The sequence below is a fragment of the Myotis brandtii genome, unplaced genomic scaffold, assembly GCF_000412655.1.
Source record: "Myotis brandtii unplaced genomic scaffold, ASM41265v1 scaffold153, whole genome shotgun sequence".
NCBI lineage: Eukaryota > Metazoa > Chordata > Mammalia > Chiroptera > Vespertilionidae > Myotis > Myotis brandtii.
Window position 1 is genome coordinate 18,687 of NW_005355543.1, and position 26,437 is coordinate 45,123.

Here is a 26,437-nt window from a genome sequence, read left to right on the forward strand (position 1 = left end):
TCACTGCAGCGTAGTATTCCATTGTGTAGATATACCACAGTTTTTTAATCCACTCATCTACTGATGGGCACTTAGGCTGTTTCCAAATCTTAGCTATGGTAAATTGTGCTGCTATGAACATAGGGGTGCAGATATCCTTTTTGATTGGTGTTTCTGGTTTCTTGGGATATATTCCTAGAAGTGGGATCACTGGGTCAAATGGCCAGAAAAGAATGGAAGGAAACTTACAAAATGATGCAAAGCAAGGGACTGAATCTAAGAATATTCTATTCAGCAAAGCTATCATTCAAAACTGAAGGGGAAATAAGAGGCTTCACACAAAAAAAGACTAAGGGAGTTTATCACCACCAAGCCAGCAATGCAAGAAATGCTAAAGGGACTGGTGTAAAAAGAAGAAATAAAAAGCTAAGAAAGAAAACAGGCACAAAAAATAAAAATGGCTACAAACATGTACCTTTCAATAATAACCTTAAATGTAAATGGATTAAATGCTCTAATCAAAAGACATTGAGTGTCTGAATGGATAAAAAAACATGACCCGTATATATGCTGTCTATAAGAGATCCACCTCAGAACAAGGGACTCACACAGACTGAAAGTGAAGGGATGGAAAAATATCTTTCAGGCAAATGAAAATGAAAAAAAGCTGGTGTAGCAATATTTATATCTAAAAAAGTAGACCTCAAAGTGAAGGCCATAATAAGAAATAAGGAAGGCCATGTCATAATACTAAAGGAACCAATTCAAAAAGAGGATATAACTCTGGTAAACATATATGCACCCAATGCAGAAGCACCCAAATGCATAAAGACACTTCTGGACAAAATTAAGGGAGAGGTCGACAGCAACACAATCATAATAGGAGACATTAATACCCCATTGATATCACTGGATAAAACCTCTAGACAAAAAATCAACAAAGAAACAATATTCCTAATGACTCACTAGATCAGATGGACTTAATCGACATCTTCACAACATTTAACACCAAAGCTATAGATTATACATTTTTCTCAAGTGAACATAGGACATTTTCAAACATACACCACTTATTGTGACACAGGCAAAGTCTCTCCAAATTCAAGAAGACTGAAATCATATCAAGCATCTTCTCAGACCAAAATGGCATAATATTAGAAATGAATTACAATAAAAACAACCAAAAATATTTCAAACACTTGGAGGCTACTAGTAAATAGCATACAATTAAACAATGATTGGGTTACCAAAGAGGTCAAAGAAGAAATAAAAAACATCCTGGAAACAAATGGCAAAGAAAACACAATCCAAAATGTATGGAACACAGTGAAAGCAGTCCTGAGAGGGAAGTTCATAGCATAGCAGGCCTACCTGAAAAAAAAAAAAAAAAACAAGAAAAAAAAAGTAATAAATTATTTAACTCTACAACTTAAAGAATTAGAAAGAGAGCAGCATGAAAAGCCCAGAGGGAGCAAAAGGAAGGAGATAATACAGATCAGAGCAGAAATAAGTGACATAGAGACCAAAAACAAACAAACAAACAAAAACCAATACAAAATATTAATGGAATTAATAGCTGGTTCTTTGAAAGGTTAAACAAGATTAATGAACGTCTAGCCAGGCTCACCAAGAAGTAAAGAGAGAGGACCCATATAAACAAAACCAGAAATGAAAGAGATGAAATAACAACAGAGGCCATATAAATACAAAGAATTGTGAAAAAAAATTATGAACAACTCAATTCCAACAAACTGGTCAACTTAGAAAAAATGGACATAGTCATAGAAAAATATGACCTTCCAAAAGTCAATCAGGAAGAATCAAATAATCTGAATAGGCCAATAACTCTGGAGGAAATTGAAGCAGTCATCAAAAAACTTCCAGCACACAAAAGCCTGGGACCAGATGGCTTCACAGGGGAGTTTTACCAAACATTAAAAGAAGACTTAAAACCTAAAAAAAAAAAAAAAAAATACAAGATTTGACCTTTGGAAGTCAGACTGACATGCACAGCAATGCAAAGAGGATTCAAGGGAATATAGGCCGCAGCATCCGCCAAAATCAGGACAGTGGTGTTAGACATAAAAGTCAAATATTCAACTCTAACACAACCAATAATCATAATAGTAAACTAACTCAAGTTAATATAGCTCTTTTATTTACTCCTCTGCCAATGTAGGATATATCCCTTTTATGGCATATGACTTTAGTTTGGAATAAAGGACTGTCCTACTTATAAAGCTGGGTGAAAATTCTTAAAGAAATAGTTTTTAATCCCCAAATATGATTGTTTTCTTTTTTATAGATGAGTACATGGATAGAAAGTACAAGCCTTTTAAGGGGATTAAACTGTATCAGAGTTTATTTCACTACCACAATCATAGGAAATCTTCAGAAGGCAACTAGATAGTTCTAAATATGTCCTATTAATCACAGTATTGTAGATGTAGAAAATTGATATTGTATAAAATAAACTTAAGACAAGACTCCTCTTGATTTAACGCACAAGAAGTCACAAGAAAATCAGGGCAATCCTAGAAAGAAGCAGCAGAAAAGACAAATGGGAAACAAAAAGAACTCGTCAGTCAGTAATGGCACTGTTCCCCCATCCCATCATGACATGGCCAGGTAATAACATTGCTTACTCTGGTCCTCTTGTGACCAATTAATTGTGACTGGAAATGACATATATCACCAGAACTTTTAATTCCGATGAGAGACCCTACAATATTCTCTTTTTTGTATTTGGCATGGGGACAAGCAACCTTTGAAATGATAAGATCCATCATGAGTTTTTGAATGACTAGGATTAATAGAGATTCCTTATTGATCTGAAAGAAAGACACAAATCTGTGTGTGTGTGTGTGTGTGTGTGTGTGTGTGTGTTTGGCAAAGTGTTTTTATTTTTTAATTATTTTTATTTATTTTATTTTATTTTATTTTTCCAATCACCATTTATCTCCCCTATACCCTCTTCCACCTCCACACCACCTATCACCACACTGTTGTCAGTGTTCTTGAGTTCTTTCTCTTTTTTTGCTCAATCCCTCCACCCTCCCCTAATAACACTCCTCCCCAGCCCCCAGTGCTGCCTTCAGGCTCTCTATGTATGAGTCTGTCTCTATTCTGCTTGTTAGTTCAGTTTGTTCATTAAAATCTTTATTGTTTTAAAGCACTAAAATTTTATGCTTTGAAGTTATTACTGGGTATTACCTAGCCAATACTGATATGCCTGAACTGTTTGAATCTGAGTCTACTTTCTAATGTTAATAAATCTGTACCCAGAATGATTTATCTTTTTTTTGCCAAGGTTAATGGACCATTGTAGGAAATAATCTTCTCTAAAGGTAGGTCACCATTGTCCTTTTGCTCATGAAGTAAAGGAGAATTTTTTAAAGCAAAACCAATGCTTAATATCAGAGATAAAATATTTGTATTTGGCGTACACAAATTTAGTTTCTCTAATGTCACCACAGTTATATCAGATAGGTCATTAATTTGTTTCATATAAGACTAGACTATTGAGCTGGTAATTTTATATTTCATTTCTTACAGTTTCTTTAAATTATTTGTTCTTTAATGATTGTCATAATATCCAATAAATATATGAAACTTAAACATATTTATGTAAGACATCTTTGGGCATTTCACTCTGTAGATGACTCAAAATAAACAAAAAGAGATGACTGATAGAAAATACTCAATCTGTTTATTAATGAAAGGAAGAAACATTTTTTTTGTCCTACTATTGACTGGTAGGTTAGTAATTATTACTATTAAAGTCAAAGAAAATTGGATTCCAATACTTCCTGTGTGGGCTTGAGCAAGTTAATTAAACTCTGATGTTAAACCTATATCCAATGAAAATACATTTATCCTCTTTAAACTGTTTTATCTGTATCTACCCAAATAGATACAGGGGGGAAATGCATATTTGATAATACTCCAAAGGAAGAGGCCACTTGATTGTAGTTCAAACACCCAGGCTGATGCACCAATTATTATCTGTCTGGGGAGAAACCGCCTGGCCCTGGCCCACTAAAGGTCTCTATCAACATCACCCACTTTTTGACCAGGTACCTTGAGATATAGGGGCTAAATTTCAACTTCTAGTACATTTTGAGTTTGCTTTTTAATCCTTTCTGAAGAATGGGAGTTTAATCAGAATCCAAAGCATAGAAAATCACATACTTCATCATTTATACAGGACTCTACTAGGCAGAAAAGGCCTTAGGTTCTTAAGGTATTTTCCTTTGAAAACAAATGCACTGCAAATCCCAGTAACTGCCATTGCCCATCATCTGGGAGTGAGCTGTCCTGTAGTGACTTAGAATGGATGAGAGAAAGCTGGCCCTGTCACGGATAAAGCTGCAGCTATCACTTGCTGTCGAATGACTGATAGTCTAAGGAGCACTTTGGATCTACCTATCAGACATTTCTTCTCCACATGCTTCCTTATGGACTAGACATCTCACCATTTGCCTTAATCCCAAAGACTCCTTTTGGAGATACAAATATTTTACCTGGTTTGGGACATTATCTTGCTTAAAAAATGAAACAGATTAACTGGCCTTGCATTTTAATAGAGTCAACCAACTTATAATTATCTAAGACACTCATATACAGGATAAAGAAAAGAAAGCAGCCCTAGCTGGTTTGGCTCAGTGGATGGAGCTTTGGCCTGTGACTGAAGGGTCCCGGGTTTGATTTTGGTCAAGGGCACATACCTCGGTTGCAGACTCAATCCCTGGTCCTGGTAGGGGTGCATGCAGGAGGCAACCAGTTGATGTGTCTTACACTGATGTTTCTCTCTCTGTCTCTTCCCCTCCATTCCACTCTCTCTAAAAAATCAATGGGAAAATATCCTTGGGTGAGGAGGAAGGAAGGAAGGAAGGAAGGGAGGGAGGGAGGGGAAGGAGGGAGGGAGGGGAGGAGGGAAAGAAAAGAAAGCAGAAAATGATTGGGAGCTTTTGTCAGGTTTGTTGCAGGGCCATAAGTGCTGTACATCCTTAAAGAGCAGCATGGGGGTGTACTTCTTGAGAAGAGGGGTGGAGAAGCCAGGGCAGTGAAGCAAAACAGCTGGACACACAAGTCTGGGTAAAGCGAACTCTGGCCCTGACCCCTTACCTGCCTGTCTAGACAGAGCTATGAGCAGAGTCAGAGGCTGTCCAGGACTGGCTTTCTATAAAGTAACACGATTAGGCCTGTGAGCACTTACCATCTGTGAATGATGCTAAAAGCAAGCAACATGCTCCCTCCCAACTGACGTTAGGCATATCAGGCATAATTAATTTGCTTAGTGTTTTTCCATTAAGGTCTCTACTCCTCACATTTGCCCTGATGTTTCCAGACAAATGTTTCCAGACAAATGTTTGAATTTGTTTGCTTGGTGCTGATTACTTCTAAATGCACAATTCTAGATACACTTCTTGGACAATGAACAACAAAACAAAAACCCAGAACAAAATAATTTTCTAATATAAAGAGCACACTGTCATTTACAGGTATTTTGGGTCTAATAATCTTGCTAGCTACAAAAAATTCAGAGGTCTGTACATAAAATGAAATGAAAAGGAAAATATAACAATTTTATTCCACCTTCAGTAAGTTTGTACTTTATAGCAGAGACAAGTGCTAGATTTTATTCTGACAGAAATTACTTACTTATTGTTAGAATAAAGATTGTCTCCTTACAGAGAACAAATTCTTTCTCCCTCCTGTTTTTCAACGTTAGGAGATATCATAAAACAACGCCAATTACTTCTTACCCCTTCTCTTCTGAGCTGCCCATTTTCTCTAGATGCTCTTCTAAGTCCTACCCTTCACCCAGCCCTGGTGGGAAGACGTGATCATGGCGAGGCTGTCACAGCAGAGGCCACAGTGCCCTGTAAGCATCACCACTGGCTTATGCAGAGTCATGCTTCTCAATGTCACACATCAGGCCTCTTCCTACATTGCTCTCTTTAGAGGGAAATGCCTAAGTTGACTTGCTGTTATGCTACTTTTTTAAATCATTGCAGGCAGGAGATAATATCTACATGGAAACACCATTTTGGATGATTAGAGACACTGAGAAATATTTCTTTTCAGTCCTCAGGACGGTCTTCCAGCCTGAGCCCTTTGATGGGCTTCTTCTACATTGTTTCCAGGTCTGGCAGAGGTGAGCTACCCCCCAGAAAACCTGCCCTGTTGTTGTTGCTACTACATTCTGCTTAGGAAGATGTTTCTGAAGCTGCTCCATTGAAAATCTCTCTCTAAACTTGAAAACATGGGATGCCTGAGTTCCTGCAGGGAGTCTGCAGTCCCCCTTCAGCAGGTGAATGGTTAATCCAACTTTGGTTTGTCCATACCATGGAACACAACTCAACAATCAGTGTTTACACATGCAACAGAAACCTGGGTGAATTTTCAGAGAATGATGCTGAGTGGACAAAGCCCACCCCAAAAGGTTACATTCTGTGTCATTCCATTTATATCACATTCTAGAAATGACAAAATGGTTGAAATGGAGACCAGATCAGTGGCTGCCTGAGGTTGAGGAGGGAATAAGGGCGGGGGAGAAGTGGGTGTGGCTACAGAAGGGCAGCCTGCGGGATCATTGTGTGGATGGAAATGTCTTGACTGTTTCAATGTCAATCTCCTGGTTGTGGTATTGTACTAGAGCTTTCCTAGATGTTTTCACTGGGGTAAACTGGATAAAGAACACAGGGAACTCTCTTTACTATTTCTTAGTAAATGCGAATATATAATTACCTCAAAATAAAAAGTTTAATTGAACAAATAAATGTGCCCAGACAAATGCAATCACGGACAATTGACACAAAATATATTTTCTGGTAGGATACTGTATGTCTTTCATACATGGGCATGCACACACACACATGCACACACATACATACACAAATGTGCTACTGGTTCCCTGGGGGTGGATTTTATTTTCTACTTAAGGATTTCTGTGAATCTATGACAAACTGCCATTTGATTGTTTTATATTCACTGAAATAAAACAAAAGCAAACTTGTTGTCAGATCTTACATCCAATGTGTATTCTTTCCTTGGTTAAAATTCCTGCAGTCCCTTGATTAAAGGTCCCTGGAAACTGGGAAAAGGAGAATTTATATTTAGAGACAAATCTGAACTGTTTGAATGCTGGGAGAGGAAGTAGGAGGGCCGTGCTGCTATTTGCACTTCCAGTCCATCTCAGCATCCAGCCTGAGACACTGATTTGTATCCGTGTGACAATTCTGCAGCCCAGTGGGAGAGGAGCTTTAGTAAATACGATATATACTGTTCCATCACTGCTGAGCTAATGTCCCAGCACTCCCATTGCCTCCCAATGCCTGCAGACGTGTTACAGGTTGTGCGTCTCACACTGGCCTCTATGCCCACAGGCATCTTGGCTGTCACAGGGGCCAATTGTACCCGATGAGGCCTCAGCTCCTTTCCAACCCTAAATGTTCAGGATTTGCTGAGAGCAGCTGCAATGCTTTCTTCTTTCCCCCTCAATTGCTCTCCCCTGATAGGAGACTGGCAGCTTCAAGTTTGACTTCTCAGTAATGACCTTGATTCATCCTTTTGGGTGGCACCAACTCCCTCAACATTTAGGATTTCTGAAAAGCAACCCGTGTTCTTTCTCCTTTCAGACAATGCTCTGAGGATTTAATTAACGTTTGACCAAGCTGGTCTACATTTCCAAAGACTCGGTGGTTGGTTCTATGATGGACTTGCATTTTTAAAAAATCTAAACCTAAAAGATGTATATTGGTTTAGCAGTTTCTAGGTCACATCCACTCTGATTTTCAAAAATCATCCATCCACCTTCATGCTCTGAGAGGGAAGCCCTGTTTGCAGAGACATGAAGGCACCAAGGTAGGGGAGGCATGGAGTCAGGATTGGAGCCTTCTCCCATCTCCAACTACTCGCCTTCACTTCCTTCACTGCCCTGCTGGGGATGTGCACAAGTATAACAAAGGGGTGCAGTTTTCTTAGGGGTCCTGAGACCATCGAATTTTGTCAGTCACACTCTTGACACCCTGATTGCACTAAATTGGTGTGTACATGCTGAGAATGCAGACTGCTTCTCATTTCCTTGGCTTTATCCATTTGGACATCGGAACTCCTCAGTTCCTCCCTTCTCTCCTTCAAGCCAAAAAATGTGGGACTCTCACCTCGAGACTCAAAAACCTAGAGATGCTTGCTTCAAATGTTCGCCATTCCCTTTATGCCCTCGTCCCTCTCAGCAGAGGTCCTTATCTAGTCATTTACTGAGAACCAGGCTCTTTGGCAAGAGGTTCTTCATCCTGCCTCTCCTTCCTGCCTGTCCCAGACAAGCATCCATCTCTCCTCCAGGGTGTCAATTTCATTTCCTCCTGCCTCCTTGAGGACCTTGTTTCACCAAAAATCTCTTTTCTTTTTTGTAATTTTACATTTGGAATCCGTTTTTCATACATAGATGAACAATCAAGTCCTTTGTATTTATAAATATTTCCTTAGCACCACTCCTTCAGTTAATGTTGGATCTTTCCTTTCTTCTTCCCTCCTTTTTCCTTCGGTCTTCTTTATACTTGTTTTCCTCAGTTCTCCTTCTTGACCACTCCACCCCCCACCCCATTGAAGTCCCATGGCTTCCAGCCCAGCTGGTTCTTTTTCCGAACCCTAAAGACACTTTCTCTGCCTCTTTCACAAGCTCTTTTTTCTTCTCTACCCTTTATAATAGTTTCCCCCTCATATCTACCCAAGGCTTTTGGTTCTAGAGTTACTTTCTATCTTTTAGGAATCACTTTTATTTCTTGAGCTTCATCTATCACTTTTATGCAAATGAACCAAGTAAGAAGGGATTCTTCTCATGACCCATTTAGCCATAGTATAATGAAAGTGCTACCATTGAGCAATAATTCTATGGGGGTTATAATATAAGGCAAGAAATGTTTGCTTAGAAGCCCGAAAAAAGGCTAGTGTTCTGACTCTATGTCTAAACCTTAGTTTTATCATATGAAAACAAAAAGGTTGGACAAGACAATATCTGTATCTTTTACCTCATAGTCAATGATTTGTGTAGAGTATTTTTTTAAAATATGTTATTGCTCCAGTGTCTTAACTTCTACCTCAGGAAGACAACTTGCCAACTAGAAAAAGAAATGTTTTTGTTTTAGGATTCTTCTATAATATTGCTTTATAAAATTTAGTTAAAGAAATTAACTCCTTGGTATTATTTTTTTATTAATTTTAGGGGCTAGGGCATGAGGGGAGGGTGCTTTTTAAGGCTCAAATTGAGTTGTATGAGCTCAATTTAAGTTGGAAAAGATTTGATTTGCCATTACCTAGGACTCAGATGTAAGAGTTGGGGCTACCATAATAAGTGCTAGAGTTATTATTATTTTTAAAAGTCAACTCCTGTATCCCAGATACCTAGATGTAGAAAAGGCTCATAAGTTTGGCCTTGATTCACTTTTTCAGGGGGGAAACTGTTACATTTCATTTGTCATGGGTCATTGAAAGATGCAGTTATCATTAACTGCTAAAGCCTTCAATCAAAAGAACTACAAAATCTGCCAATTTGGGTGTTAAAAATAAACTCCTTTTCCTTTTAATAGGGTGTCTCAGTGGAACTTTTAATGTGTGACTGACCCAAGGTCATTTCCAAGTCACCTTAATCCTTGTCAACAAGCACAGCTGTGAGCAGGAATTCACAGATGTAACACTCTGTCTTTGCTCAGATTGCCTGTCCTCACCAGCGCCAAAGGTCCAGCCCTTAGAGCCTCTTGTGCTTCCTCTCTTTTAAGACAGTCTGAGGTCCTCAGTCTGATGTTTTGCAAGATTCACTGGAAGCCAAAGTTAGAGTGTAGGATGAGTTTAAAAATAAGTAATTTGATTTTTAAAAAACTTCTCATGTAGTAAGTACTCGGTAACACATTTTAAAGCACAAACAAATTGTCTATTAATATTCTACAATATAAGAGGCCAGACCAATACAACCACTGCTATATTTTTAAATTCCCTTTCTTGAATTTTGCAATCAACCTTTTATTATTTAATAGACACTAATGGATAATTCAAAGTAGTACATCATAAAAAATTAAAGTCATCTTTAGATATCTCATTATTATACATTTCTTATCTAGGAAAGACCTTTTAAGCCTGCTTGAAACTCCTGTCCTTCAGTTCTGCTGGATGGGCTTTCTGTTTCCTGTGCTTTTCTCTTCTCCCTGCTCCCTCACTGCTGGGGCTTCCTTCCTCCCTCATCATCAATTCCTGACACACCTCAGGTGAGCAGTCCAGGAGGAGTCCCCACTGGCTGGAATGACGGTGAAGTCCAAAGGTTTATCAATACTTTTTGATTGTTACTGCTTTACTCACTTTTCATGGATCTAATCACTCCTTCACTCATCACTCCCAAGATGGTCTCTGTCCCAAATCTCACCTCTCTCAAGTGCTCTGACTCTTCATCCCAGCCCCAGTGATGATGTGTTCAGATAAATAATAACTGTCCCTCTAAAGCAATCCAGCCTTTCTCTTGACAATTGAACCTACCACCAATGGTTAGCTCCAAATATTGTTTACAGAGACCCACAATAAGCCACTATATTTGACTCTGTCCTCTGCACAGCAAAGGAAACCATCAACAACATGCAAAGGCAACCTATGGAATGGGAGAAAAATATTTTCAAACCACATACCAAATAAAGAGTTAATATTCAAAATATATAAAGAGCTCATACAACTCAAAAGCAAAGAAACACATAGCCCCTTTAAAAATAGGCAAAAGACATGAATGAACATTTTTTCCCCAAAGAAGACATACAAATGGCCAACAGGTATATGAAAAAGTATTCAACATCATTAATCATCAGGGAAATGCAAATCAAAAGCACACTGAGATATCAGTTCACATCTATTAGGATGTCAATGATCAAAAACACAAGAGACGCCGCGTCGCGTGTACATAGGTCATGACGTGTCCATGTCCAAAGGTCTTATATATTTCTTTTATAAGCTGAAAGAAGGTCTATTTTTATGTTTTTAGGTCTATGAATGGAACGTTGTAAATGCCTGTCAGTCGAACAATAAAATGACCGGAAAGCGAAAACAAACAAACAAACAAAAAACAAACCCACAAGAGATAAAAATGTTGATGAGGATGTGGAGAAAAGGGAAACCTTTGTATACTGCTGGTGGGACTGTAAATTGGTATAGCCATTATGAAAAAATAGCATGGAAGTTTCCCAATTAAAAGTAGAACTAACATGATCCAGCAACCCCACTCCTGGGTATACATCCAAAGGAAATGAAAACAGGACATTGAAGAGATATGTGCACTCCCACATTCATTATGGCACTATTCGTGATAGCCAAGATATGGAAACAACATAAGTGTCAATGGATAAATGAATAAAGAAAATGTTATATTTTCATACAGAATTTTATTCAGCCTTAAAAAAAAAAAGAGGAAAGTCCTGCCATTTGGGACATCATGAATGAAACTTAAGGGCATTGTGTTAAGTGAAATAAGCCAGATAGACAAAGACAAACATTGCATGGTATCATTGATATGTGAAATCTGGACCAAAAAATGAGTTTATCAAAGCATAGAGTAAAATGGTGGCTGGATTGTAGGGGAAATGGAGAGAGGTTGATAAAAGTGTATAAACTTTCATATACAAGAAGAATAATTTCTGAGAATCTAATGCATCACATAGTGATAATGTTGTATTGTATAATTGAAATTTACTAAGAGAGTAGGTCTTAAGCATTCTCACCAAAATAAAAAGGTATCTACATAAGATGATGGATGTTTAATTAACTTGATTGTGGCAATCATGTCACAAAATATATGTACATCAAATTATCATGTTGTATACTTTAAATATAAGACAGCTTAATTTGTAAGTTATAAATTTGTCAATTTGTCTCAATAAAACTGGAAAAGTACCTAAAATAACAATGAAAAAACACAGTAGAGTGAATTTCAGAGGACATTTTAACTGGTCTGGGCAAATAGTCTGGGGTTTCAAAAATAAAGTATTGAACAGTAGAGAGGCTTCTTGTCAATAAATTATAAAGCAGATTTTGCCATATATACATCAAAACACCTCAAATTGCTCACAATATTATTATTTACTTTATGAAAAAATCCTAATGCAGAAAACTCAACATAAAGATTAGCAAGTATAATTATATGCACTTATTTTTTTAGTAGAGAATTCTCGTTGTCAAATAGATAAAATTATTTTAAATTAAATGAATTAGAACTAAGAGCAGAGAGCCTTAGCATTACCTAAAGTGCCCACATTTCCAACTATCTAACAAGGAAGGAGGACTGTAGGTCAAAGGTGAAAGAGGTCCACTGCGAATCACCAAGTTGCTGCGGAGTAAGTCCTGGGGCTACCGGCACAGCGTGAGCTCCACTCCTGGTGGCTTGCTTTTTCAAAATTGTTCAAAAGGATGGATATTTAATTTTTTTTTTCTTAAAATGAACTGCAAAACCCAGAGGTAGTCATCGTGCCCCAGGACTATGAGCCAAAAATAGAAAAAAATTGCAAAGGATTGCAACTTGACCATATGGTCTCTTTAGCTATAGAAGCTGGTAACATTCCTTGCTCTCTCCTCAGCTCAACTCTGGCTTACATGACCGCCAGGGCATAACTATTTGGCTGTCTTGGTTAAACTTAGCATCCTTCACCACAGCTTGATTACACCATGGAGTTTAAAAAATAAAAATCTAGCCCAGTCGGTGGGGCTCAGTGGCACCAAGAGGTCGTTGGTTTGGTTCTAGTCAGGGCACATGCCTGCATTGCAGCTGGATCCCCAGTAGGGGGCACGCAGGAGGCAGCCATCAATGTCTCACTCTTACCACGTTTCTCTCCCTCTCCTTTCCTCTCTCTTTAAAATCAATAAAAACATATTACAATTTTTAAAAAATAAAATCCAGCTACCAGATTGGTTAAGAATGTACCAGCACCCATACTCATTAAATGCTTTGTTCGGTATTTTATGTTTCTGTTTGCCTGTTGAAAAAGGAGGGCCAAGGACGGAGAGGCTTCCGGTGGGAGGGCCCTATTCCTCTCCAAGTCAGACAACTCCTGACTCCAAAGGGAGACCGGGATTGAGGACTCTTCAATTCCAGCCAGTGGATTGAAAAGATGATCTTATCAGCAGTTTCATTGTTGACATGATACTGCTTGTCTAATGTATATATTGTAGTATAAACACCACAAGAGACGGCTTTTTTGTTGTTTTTACTTGCTTTTAAAAAGTTTTCACCATATTCACTTGTTTTCTTTCAAACAGAAATTGTTTTGGATTCCACATCACTCTTGAAAACCTTCATGTGCAGCATGATAGCTCATTTGTTCACATCTAGACCTATTAACTGTCTATCAAAGAAAATAACAATTTTAATGAGGGTGCAGCTTGCTATTCAAAATCACCAGTGGCCCCTTACAGTGTTTTATTGAATGAAATTAAAGATAATTTAATCAAAGGAGGTTTAGCTGTAGCTCTAACCATGGGAAATAAGACATTTTCAATAGTTACTGTGGAGGCTCATGCGTGTCTCTCTGAGCAGGGCCTTCCCTCAGGGAGCGTCAACAACGCACAGACAGAATCAGGGGGCTTGGGAGTATTTAGTTCCTCGGATGGAACTGCCAAGATGTCCCTGGCAGAAGGTGATCCAATGAGGCAGCAATGTCAGAGACCAGCAATATCTCTTTAAATTTAGAAGGACTGCTCAGTAGGAGTGAGCACAGTTGCAAAATTAGAAAAAATGTCAGAGGATCCTCATGCAATTAAAAGAGACCTTTTTAGAGGATAAGTCTTAAAAAAAAAAAAAAGAAAGGAAGACCATAACTCTCATACAAACATAAAAATGAACACATGTCTAACATTTAATTTAATTTATTAATTAATGAGGAAACTAGTAAAATGCTATCAGCTTAAAGGAGAATTCCAAGAACCATGCATATATAGGGAATAAGACATTTTGAAATGAATTTACATTCAATTCAAAATGGATCCATCCAAAGGGAAATAATAATTGCATCCACCAGGTATACATTTTTCTGGACAAGAATCAATTGTATAATTATCAGTTTTCTACAACTTACAAAAATAGTTTAATGACAATGAAAGGCAGTGATAACCTGATGGATGAGCTAAACAAGATACCCACTATTTTTTTTCCCCATTTCAAAGTCTTCAATTACTTTTCTGGATGCCCTGTAGTCAAGGGCCTCTCTAGACACCTGGGACTAAAACCCTCAGACAATAGGCTGTGCCTCTCGACTGTCTGTTTCCTGGACTGTCTCCTCCGATGCAGTCTGCTGACTCAATGCTGCCTCGCTAATAGTGCTTTACTCTCTGTGACCCAGCTGGTGACATGCCTTGCCTTACTTAGCCTCAAAATGATTTAAGATAATTATTATTATTCATATTAATAAATATAGAGAGCAAGGTTTGCAGACCTTTTGAAAATAGTCCAAAATCTTATGGTTAACAAATGGCAGAGGTGGAATTAAAATCTATCAACTTTTGATGTAATTAACTAGCACACATTAGCATTCAGGACCACTCTAGCTCTCTCATCATTATTCAGTTAATGCCTTTACCTGCCTTAAGGCAAGATTTTTCTGGACTTAGCTGCAGAATGAGCTTCTCTGTGTGGCTCCAGTGTCCCTGCCTACACTTCAATGACAGGACCTAACATACTGCCTTACATCATGTGTGTTTATATAATAACTAAGATTAACGAATATGTATTATGTCTTGTACTTTGCACATAGTATCTAATGTAATTATCATAGGCCACCTATAGACTGAGTAATACTGTCATGCCTATTTAAAAATCAGAAAACTGCCCTAACTGGTTTGGCTCAGTGGATAGAGCGTCGGCCTGCGGACTGAAGGGTCCCAGGTTCGATTCTGGTCAAGGGCATGTACCTTGGTTGCGGGCACATCCCCAGTGGGGGTGTGCAGGAGGCAGCTGATCGATGTTTCTCTCTCATCGATGTTTCTGACTCTCTATCCCTCTCCCTTCCTCTCTATAAAAAATCAATAAAATATATTTAAAAAAAATAAAAAAAATAAAAATCAGAAAACTGAGGTTTAGAAAAATAAGTAATTTGCATATGGTCACAAAGGGAGAGAGTGATAGAGGTAGATGTCCAGTACTTCAATGATTGTACCTTGAGGCCCCTTGGCCATGGACTTTGCTCTCTTTTGAACAAGGAGGAGGACCTATAGGTCTTGTGATGTGCTGGCTGAGGAAGACTAATTCTCTCAGCTGAGCATACATTCAAATGAAGATGATATTGAGGTGGATGGAGGTCTTCTTTTTCCCTCAAGTTTTCTTCCATTTTCCTTCTCTTTGGCCTCACCTTTTCTACTGCAGATTCTTCTTCTATGTTGCTTCTGGGGGGGGGGGGAGCAGGGGGAATGAAAACATTTGTGGTTTTATTATATTTATGGCTCAATATTTAGGAAAGGAAGGTTCTCTTTCCAAGCACTAGGAGGCTAATGTTATTAAAAACACTCTTTCTCCCAGTTTGGGCCACTGCGAGGAAAGACATGGCCAGGCAGATGACAGGACATGTGTGTCCCAGGCTATGGACAGGACACTATGATAGTAGTAACCTAGGACCAGAAGGAGGCACCATCCCCCAAAGGAAAAGAGGAATGCTGTTGTCAAACAAAGGAGGGGAGAATACTGGGCAGGTACCAACAACAGATGTCCATGGTGCTGAAGTTTCCCAGGGTATTTTTATATTATGAAAACTGTTTTTCTTCCAATTTATTATACAACATTTGACTCAATAAAAGTAGGGTTGTTTGTTTGTGATTGTAGTGTTATTTCTAACACTACAAGTTATCCTGTACGTGTATATGATTCAATATTCTTCTCAGTCCATTTTTAAAAGATCCAAAAACTTTGAAAAACAAAATTGGTTTAGAGCTATTATAGAACTTTGCTTCTGTTTGAGCTTAAATATTTGTGTGGATTTTTATGATGATTTGAGAAAACAGGTATAGAACAGAGAAGAATAAAGTAGACTTAAAAATTAAGCCAGTAATAAAGAACATCTACTTAAGTAATGAGAACTTTTTGGAAGAAGATTTACAACCTGAACTATCTTCGTAATGAAAAAATGATAGGAATATTATTAAACAGGTACTGCATGCATAATGCTGTTCTCAATTTTAATGAAACAGAACTTGAATCACATTTTTCTTTCCAAATCAATTGGATTAATTGAACATTTTAATGATGAATTTACATTAATCTAATATGTTAGAAAAAACTACTTTCATGTATTTTTCTGATGTCCCCAATTATGACTAGATTATTTACCAAATATTCATCTGTAAGTCAGTTTCTGGGAACATGGAACATTGTCCAATAGAAATAATGTTATATTTGCTGATGAGGTGCCCCATGATGGCCTATGAGAAGTTACTAGGTCCAAAATACATGTAATTTATAATATTATAAAAGCATCTGTTGTAATATTTCCATGGGAAAACATGTTTGGGCAGGGCTGTGATTTGGGATTCTAGAAGAATTTCCTTCTCACCCTTCTATCCCATCTTTTCTGGAGGTAAGAGTGAAGATTTTCTTAGCTCCAGGTCTTTAGCATCTGTGATTAGCTTATGGGCAAGGAGGGGCTAAAAATGAAGGACAATGAAGTAAAAAAGGTCACTTTTTGCAGATGACATGATTCTTTATACAGAAAACCCTAAAGTTTCCACCAAAAACACCTATTAGAAACAGTGAAGAATGAAGGGCAAAAGACTTGTGAGGAGATCTAAGCAGGAGACAGCAGGGGATAGTGCAGGACAGGATTTGGGAATCCAGGAAAAGGCCCCACGTTTCTGAAAGCTTAACCAGAGGTGTGGCTGGTTGGGTGGGAAAGTGACGACTAAGCAGAATGAAGAGTTGACAAGAGGATTAGTAGAGGCTGATGCTAAGGGCTGTGCTGACAAGATTCACAGCCCAACCTGAAGACAGGCAGGCTCTCACAGAGGCTGTCCTTAGACAGCCAAGTCCAGAGATCAAAAAGGAAGGCTCCTCTCAGGTTGGGAGCCTCTGCCCAGGGAACCAAAACCACAGTGGGGAGAGAAGCTGCTAGAGGGGGTGAGACTAATCAAAGAAGAAGCCAGGTTGGTCAATTAATGCAAATGATGTGAGGGGTGGGAGAAGCTAGAAGGCCCATTGTTTCTGGGCAGTGTTCTTGGGTTTTAAAATCCCAGTTAAGCTCTGTGATCCACCACTTCATTACAGGAACGCTGCCCTTCCTGCTGGATCTGAGGGATGATTCTGGATGACAGGGAACCAAGAGGAGGAGCTTGTGAGTGAGCAGATGGGAGACCAGCCTGATTTCCTAACTATCCTTTTTACTTTCTTCTCTGGTCCTTGTGTAGCTACATTCCAACTAAAATTCTCCATGCTAGTTTTTATTTTGTTTTGTACTAGTTCTACTATCCACTCTTCTCTTTTATTATCACTTATTAAAGAAACAGACATTTCATCTCAAATACTCCCCTTCCTCTCCCTGTTTTGCAATGGACTTGCAGTCCTTTTGAAGTTTCTAAAGATCTTTGCTACTTGTATTAGTGGAAGAACAGAATAAGTTTTAAAAAATTTCTCCTAAGATTTCTTCCTCTATTTATCCTTTTTCCTGTAACTCTCATAAAGGGATCAAAAGCTCCATGTACATGCCAGTGGACATTGTACACAAACAACCAAAGGGAGATTTTCCCTATTATTTTAGAGAAAATTATCCTGATGTTTTCTCCCAGGAGCCAAGACAGTCAAAATGGCTCAGGAGATAGAAGAAAGCTGGGCAGGGCAGCCAATTCCACTCAGAAATGTGTGTGGAAAGCAGGGGAATCCAATGAAAATACAACACAGACTCTGCACAACTGATTTTGTTCACGCTTAGACTGTCACATTTTATACCTTCTCCAAGCAGGCACCATTATAAAAAGTACATTATCAAAGAACATCTATCTAAAATATATGCATAACCATGGACATAGACAGTATGGTGGTGAAGGCCTGGGACAGGGGGTGAGGGTGGGCCAGAAGGGGTCAATGGGGGGAGGGAGGGGGAATATGTAATACTTTCAACAGTAAAGACTTAAAAAAATGAAATTGAAGTCACATTCTGTATAAAACTTAAAGGCCTAAAACTGACATGCTACCATGTGAATTTGCTAGGATTCAGTGAGCATAAATTAGTTTTGTCACGTGGGAAGAAGTCAGTCATTATTCTATGCTACAGTTATTTCGAAGTACCCACTGGATTATTAATATAAATTGAATCTAATCACATGCTGTGTGAAAAGGGAGATGAACCACTTTATGACATTGTATATTACTTACTTTTTCCAGGTTTATTTTGAAACATCCAGAATATTTAAATCACACATTAAACAAAAGAAATTTAATCACTAAAAACAAATATACCATTACTTTTTGCTACTTTAAGGTTAAATACCCTCTGCTCAATTTTCTTCTTAGTGTGGCAGGCCAAACATACTCTTACAAATTTTTTCATAATGACTCTCCAAAGATGCAACCAGCCCACAGCACATTCTCCTTTTCCTGGGCCCTGAAATTATATGTTCCACTGTAGTCTACCTAACTCGTAATGTCGTTATGCAGCTTTGTGCAATTCAGTCATTTCCTTTTTCTGTATCTACTTAGCACCTAACAGCTTAGAAGACAATAATATACAATGTCATAAAGTGGTTCATGTGTTCATAACTTGGATTTTTATTATGACAAATGATACAATATCACCTTCGATATATGTTCTGGAATATTGTACTAGATCCTGCTGTTAAAAGAATTGTTAAAGAAAGCAGTGATGTCCTGACTAGATATAATCAAGAAAAGTGATTCCATCACGCTGAATATAGTAGAGGTATCCTGTTTTCACCCTGAGAGAATAAGTCAAAATCAGCATGTCTATCTAAAGGGTGGTTTTAACTCTTTAGATATAGAACTAAGCAATTACAAATTCTCCTAAAACTGTAAGTTATAAGATGAAAATTATTATTTTGCCATTATGTTTATTATCAAAAGACATTTTCTTTTTTTTTTAATTAAATGATTCTATAAAATGGGGGGGGGGGCACAGAGATATGTGAGAGGAGTGAGAGAGCTTAACTATTCCACCGACATAGGGGCAGAAGCTGGCTCAAGAGGAAAATTATTTAGCCCTGGATGGTGTTGTTAGGTAGTTAGAGTGTTGGTCTGTGCACCAGAGGGTTGAGGGATCGATTTCTGGTCAAGGGCGCGTACCTGGGTTGCAGGTTCATCCCCAGCCCCAGTTAGAGCACGTGTCTATGTGTCTCTCTCACATCAATGTTTCTCTCTCCCCCCTTTCTCCCTCCCTCCCTCCTTGTCTCCCTTCCACTGTCTCTAAAAATCAATGGAAAAAAATATCATCCAGTGAGGATTAACCAAAAAAAAATTATTTTTAAAGGAAAATGATTTAAAAATCAAATTTTAGTTCTTTGCTCACCTCACTCACCTCACTCATATACTAGTAATTTTCAAGAACATCTTCCAAGTTGGATCTGGTATCACCTTAGTTGTGAACCTCCCACTACTCTTTTAGAAAAATATTCAGAGAAACATAGAATAAAAACAAAAACACACAACCCACCAACTAAAAATTTGTGAAAATTGAAGAGAGAGAAAACCCACAAATTCCAACATACTCATTGGAAGGAAGGTACCCTGTGCAGCCACAGCTAAGGGGTAGGGAGGTATGCTCTACCTCTTAGAAAGCAAAGTATCTACTATAAGTTACTTGGAATTCTTTAGCATGGAAGATCTATCACTCCCTTTTATTGACTAACTAGAGGCCCGGTGCATGAAATTCGTGCACTGGGGGTGAGGTGTCCCTCAGCCCAGTTTGCACCCTCTCCAATCCAGGACTGCTGGCTCCCAACTGCTTACCTGCCTGCCTGCCTGATTGCCCCTAACCACTTCTGGCTGCCAGCCTGATCACCCCCTAACCACTCCCCTGCCAGCCTGATCAATGCCTAACTGTTCCCCTGTCGGCCTGATTGCCTTCAACTGCCCTCCCCTGCCGGCCTGGTTGCCCCCAACTGCCCTCCCCTGCAGGCCATCTTGAGGTGGCCATTTTGTGACCATATGGGGGCAGCCATCTTTGACCACATGGGGATGGCCATCTTGTGCGAGGGTGTGACGGTCAATTTGCATATCACCACTTTATTATATAGGAGGATTCAATCAATTATTTCTTCATATTACTATGGACTCATGATTATTTATTTTATATTTGGAGTTACAATTCATACTAAGTTATGCATTTTGTTGCTCAAATTGTTTCAGGTTTGTCCATTGGGAGCTCTTTCTCGTGGCTCCTGTGTTCATTGATATATCCCCATTGCTATGTTGCCTTCCTCCCAAAACCCATACACTTAGTTAATTATCAGGAATTATTAAAATCCCACCTGGGGGACAAAACTTGGCCAGTACTTCTAAAAATGTCAGTGTCATAAAAACAAGGAGCGTCTGAGAAATTGTCACAGTCTAGAGCAGCGGTTCTCAACCTGTGGGTCGTGACCCCTTTGGCGGTCAAACGACCCTTTCACAGGGGTCACCTAAGACCATCCTGCATATCAGATATTTACATTACGATTCATAACAGTAGCAACATTACAGTTATGAAGTAGCAACGAAAATAATTTTATGGTTGGGTCACAACATGAGGAACTGTATTTAAAGGGCCAGAAGGTTGAGAACCACTGGTCTAGATGAACCTGAAGGAACATGATGACTAAAAGTAATGTAGTGTCCTGGATGGATTTCTGGGACAGAAAAAGGACATTAGGGAAAAAACAAGGAAATCTGAATAAAGTGTGGATTTTACATAATAATAATGTATCAATAGTTGCTTATTAGTTGTGATACATATACCACACTAAAGTAAGATATTAAAAATAGGGGAGAATGTGTGTGGGATTTGTAATTGTATTATCTTTACAACTTTTCTATAAACCTAAAACTATGTTAAAATACTAGTAGAACCCTGACCGGTTTGGCTCAGTGGAGGGAGCGTCGGCCTGCAGACTGAAGGGTCCCAGGTTCGATTCCGGTCAAGGGCATGTACCTTGGTTGCGGGCACATCCCCAGTGTGGGGTGTGCAGGAGGCAGCTGATCGATGTTTCTCTCTCATTGATACTTCTAACTCTCTATCCTTTCCCTTCCTCTCTGTAAAAAATGCAATAAAATATATTTTTAAAAAAATACTAGTAGAAACTTTATTGGGTAAGAAAAAAAAAATTGTAGCCCAAACAACTCTAGAGAAACAGAGAGCAAGTAAAGACATTAAAGACTATGGATGATGAGGAACATTAAACTATTTAGTGGAAAAATAATAAAAAGTAAGATGCTAATAATTCAACTCAATAAACTGGAAAAAGCAGAACAAAATAAAGGTAAAGTAAAAGGAGGAAATTTATTTTATTATATTTTTAAAATTTATCTTTATTGTTGAAAATATTATAGATGTCCCCCTTTTTTCCCATTGATCCCTTCCCATCCCCATCTCTTCCCCCCACCAGGCCTTCACCACACTATTGTCTGTGTCTATGAGCTATGCATATAAGCATATAGGTTCCCCGGTTAATCTCTCCCCACCCACCAACCCACCCTCACTTTCTCTCTGAGATTCAACAGTCTGTTCCATACTTCTGTGTCTCTGGATCTATTTTGTTCATTGGTTTGTTTTGTTTATTAGATTTCACATATGAGTGAGACCATGTGATACTTGTCTTTCCCTAACAGGCTTATTTCCCTTAGCATAATACTCTCCAGGTCCCTCCCTGCTGTCTCTGAAGATTCTTCTTTTTAACAGCTGCAAAGCCTTCCCTTGTGCAAATGTACCACAGCTTTTTAATTCACTCATCTACTGATGGACACTTGGGCTAGTGGTGGAGATGAGCTCCTCACAGAGGGCAGGGGCTGAGAGAGTGGGCATGGACTGGATTAGACTCATCACTGACATATGCACTCCTGTCCTCACTCACCCCAACGCAGCACTTTAGACTGATGTCATGTCTGTGGCTGAGCCCTTGCCCTGTATCCTCATAAAGTTAGTACAAGGGCACACAGAACCTCCTTCAGGCTTTCTCTACAGGAGTTAAAACTCGTCTGTGAAGTAGGTTGCTTTTGTTTTATAGCCAAGGGGTGCTTATTCCTCTATCCTCGAGACAGTTTGGAAGTATCTCTCACCAACCACGATGCCATTGTTATATTTTGAATCTAGACTCAGCCCACAATAACCACTGCTCCATCTGCCCCCCAGTCCTCTTTCTCCCCTTCCCAAATGTCGATCACCCCCTTATGTGTGTCACATCTGTCTTCATCTTTAGTTTGTGAATTCCTCTGAGAGGAGTTTCTGCCTTTTGTCCTTTTCTGTTCACCATGGTGCTTTGCACACATAGGTCTTGAAAATATTATCAACATTGATTTTTTTTAAAGGGCAGAATCAGATGGCTTGAGTAGAATGTTTCAAGGGCATGTCCTTTTGGATTCAAAGAAAAGGCAGATTTCCATCTGTTTTAAGTAGATAGATGAGCAGAAACAATGAAATGTAAGTTACTGTAACATCTAGGTTGCAAATGGAATCTGACTAGCTACAAGATGTCTGCAAATGAGAGAGCCAATTTCACTCCTTTGTTGGTGCTAGAAAATGAGAACTGTGGAAGTGAGAGATGAGACAGGTGAGAAGAAGGCCAGGGAGAACTGAATTGGGTGAGGGACCACCTACATGATTTGTGTGACTCAGTACAAAGTGAAAATGCACAGACCCTTGTCCAATAATTATTGATAATGTCAAGGCAGTGACAACAGAGCATAAACCAAGCATGGGGTCCTTCTGAGCTTGGGGCCGTGGGCACATGCACAGGTCAGACATCACAAGCCCTCACTGGGAACCCAACTTAAGTACAATTTCTGTGATAAACAAGTTGGTTACTCTTGCACATCTCTGGTCCATGTTTTTTTCCATTTGTCTTTTCTTTCCTCAAAATCTCATACTTTTCTTCGTTCTTTACTTCCCAGTCTGGTTTACAACTCAGATTTTAGAATTCTTTATTCCAACCTCAAATGATTTCGATGATAAAGCAAGTACACCTCCTAATTAAGTGTCCTTTCTTTCACTCTGCTGATTGCCATCTGTGCAGTCAGCTCAGAGTGAAGTTTTTTGGAGGGGGCGGGGAAGTACTCTTGGACAGATTGGTGTTTTTCTTACATAAGTCAGTTTTAGAAAGACAAAACTTATATCATCCAAAATGTTCTTAAATTTGATGTGGCGTAGTGCTTGTCATTGGTACTTTTTTTGAGAAACAGATCCTTCTTGGAAGAATCTTTTCTTTCAGGGAGAACTTAAAAATGTAAAGGTATAGGAGACAGGGAGACTTCTTCTCAAAAGCCAGAAAAGCAAATATTGGACAAAAACAGGAATGAAAGGAGTCTGGATTTTCTCTTATAGGCCTCCCTATGACTTGAAATGGCTTATTTTTATTTCAGCCAAAGAAAAAAAAATCTACTGCTTATGAAACTGAGATATTTGAAAGTTGGAGAAATAAATGATATAAAGATTTAAGTATACTTTCTTTCTGAAATCCAAATATGTGGCAGCTGTATATCTATTTTAAATGTTCACAGAAATTTTGTTATGTATTGAGTAACATAGGCACATATGCTATTCTTACTTATTATTGTAGATAATATAGAAATTCTTATTTTTAAAAAGCATCTTTTTAAATGTGTGAATTCAAGAAGCCTTGACAGTGGCTATTCTCCAATCAACAGGAGTCAGAATGGTTGCCCATAGACCAACTAAAAGAGTTGCTTGGGTGAGAATGGTGAGCACAGGCAAGAATCAATAAAATAGTTTCCTCTCTAAGTAAAGTACATGCTAAACTTTTACATATGTAACAACAAAGTCATCAGATGAAGCAATAGACCACATGTAAAACCCCACTGGAGTATGTGCTTTTTATTCTGTGCTGTAAGTCAGAAATAATTTTCTATATGTTTAGAAATGTATGGTGTCTCCTTCCATGAGTCTTCAACCCATCTCAACCCATCTACTAGTACATGTACTCCACATGCAGTAATAGTGGCGGGTTGATTTAAAATGCAGACCATAGATGGCAGGTTTCCTTTCTATTTGATCTTTAATTCAAGGCCAATCATTACTAAGCACACTCTCCAAGCATCCTAGTTACCTATAGCCACGGGTAGAGAGATGTGCTGTGTTGATGCTGTGATGAATAGTCATGGTCAATTTCAGAAACCTAATCACCTTGAATTTGTATGTGCCAAGACTTTTGATTGTAAATAACAGAAAATCAAGTCAAAGAGGCTTAAATATAGGATGGAATGTATTGTTGACATACTGATAAGAAGGCGACCTTTAGACATTGCTGTAATCAAGGGTTCAAATTATATCATTAAGATTATTTTTCTCTGTCTTCACCTTTTGCCTGCTTTTTACAGTGCTGCTTTTGATCTCATGTGTTTGTTTGTTTTTCTTTCATGGGGATGAAAAATTAAATCTAGTACTTTTAGGATTCCATGATTCTTAGTTTTAATCTCGAAAAACAGAGAAAACCTCACACCGAAAGGGCATACATAAACCTACTCTTCAAGGACTCTGATTGGCTCTCCTTGAATAATAGTTGAGGCCTATATCTAGGAGATGAAGTTCTCTGATTGGCTTAACTTGCCCAGATGCGCACATCTCTGGGGAGAGAGAGTCAGAATTTTTGACTGACAGCCTTACAAGACTCACAAGGAGTGGGGAAAGGGAAGTCTCCTCAAAGAAGTGAGAGGAGCATATACAAATATTTATTAACACCACAACATTCAAAATAAGAAGAGAGAAAAATAAATATTTAAAGTAGAGGCGAACATCTAAGGAGAGGACAGGGTGGGGGTGAGTAAAATGTGGTAAGGAGGTAAAAAAGGTTTTAAGAAGAATGAATGATGACTAACTTTCCCCGATTATATTTTAAAAAGTTGATCCTTTTGTACTTAATATACCATGTAAATCTATAAAAAAGAAAATATTTTCATAGATAAATGAGCAAATGATTCATAATAGATAAATGACAAAGGAGAAATAACAAATGTCAACAAAAAGGAAAGTTTCAAACTTACTAAAAACAAATTGAAGATTAAAACAAGAAGATAAAACAAGATTTCCACCTCTAGCCATGATGGAGTAACAAGAATCTGACTTACCCTCCTGTATCAATAAATTAAAAAACTGGACAAAATATGTAATTCTTAGTAGAAAGGAAACAAGCAAAGTGCCAATTCTCTCCAAAGTGACCTCTAGATTTAACATGACAATCAAAATCCCAGCTAGAATTTTTGCTAATATAGACAAGCTCATTCTAAAATTTACATGGAAGGGCAAAGAAATTTGAGAAACTAGAACAACTTTGAATAAGAAGAACAATGTTAGAGGAATTACTGTAGCCAATTTTAAGATATTATCAAGCTGCAGCAGTCAAGACCATAAGGCATTGGGTGTTAGGATAGACACACAGACCAATGGAACATAGTATAGAGTCCAGATACAGACACATGCAAAATAGACATTTGATCTTTTTCAAAGGTGCAGAAGCAATTCAGTGGAAAAGAATAACTCAACAAATGGTATTGGAGCAATTGGTCATTTGTATACAAAAAAAAAAGAAACTTTAGTTTCTAAACCTCACACTTTATACAAAAAGTAATTCAAAAATAAATCTGAAATTTAAAGGTAAAACATGAAACTATAAAATTTTAGAAGAACTCTCATTTATTGATATTAGGAGTGTAAAATAGTATAATCACTTTAGAAGACAGTGGCAATTTCTTACAAAGTTAAAGATACACTTATATAACCCAACAATCCTTTGTATGGAATTGGAGTGATAAATATATTACTTTATGAATTTGTCAACATCCAAAGAACTGTACATCATAAAATATGAACTTCAATATGCACTGAAAACATATCAACTGGAATGTCTAGGGATCCAGGAGAGAAAGGGGACTATGACAAAAGGATATGACTATATTATAATGCATAACATAACCATATTCAGAGGATGGGAGAGAAGGATCTGCCCTAAGTAACTTTGGAAAACATTGTTTTTACTACATACTGTAAGGCTAAACACAAAAAGAGCTAGATCATACTCTCATTGGTAAATTTATTTCTCAGAGGGGTACAGGTTAACATACACACATAGCAGGGTTTAATAAATAATTATATAAGATAATAATACCCAGCCAAAACCGGTTTGGCTCAGTGGATAGAGCGTCGGCCTGCGGACTGAAGGTTCCCGGGTTCGATTCCGGTCAAGGGCATGTACCTGGGTTGCGGGCACATCCCCAGTAGGAGATGTGCAGGAGGCAGCT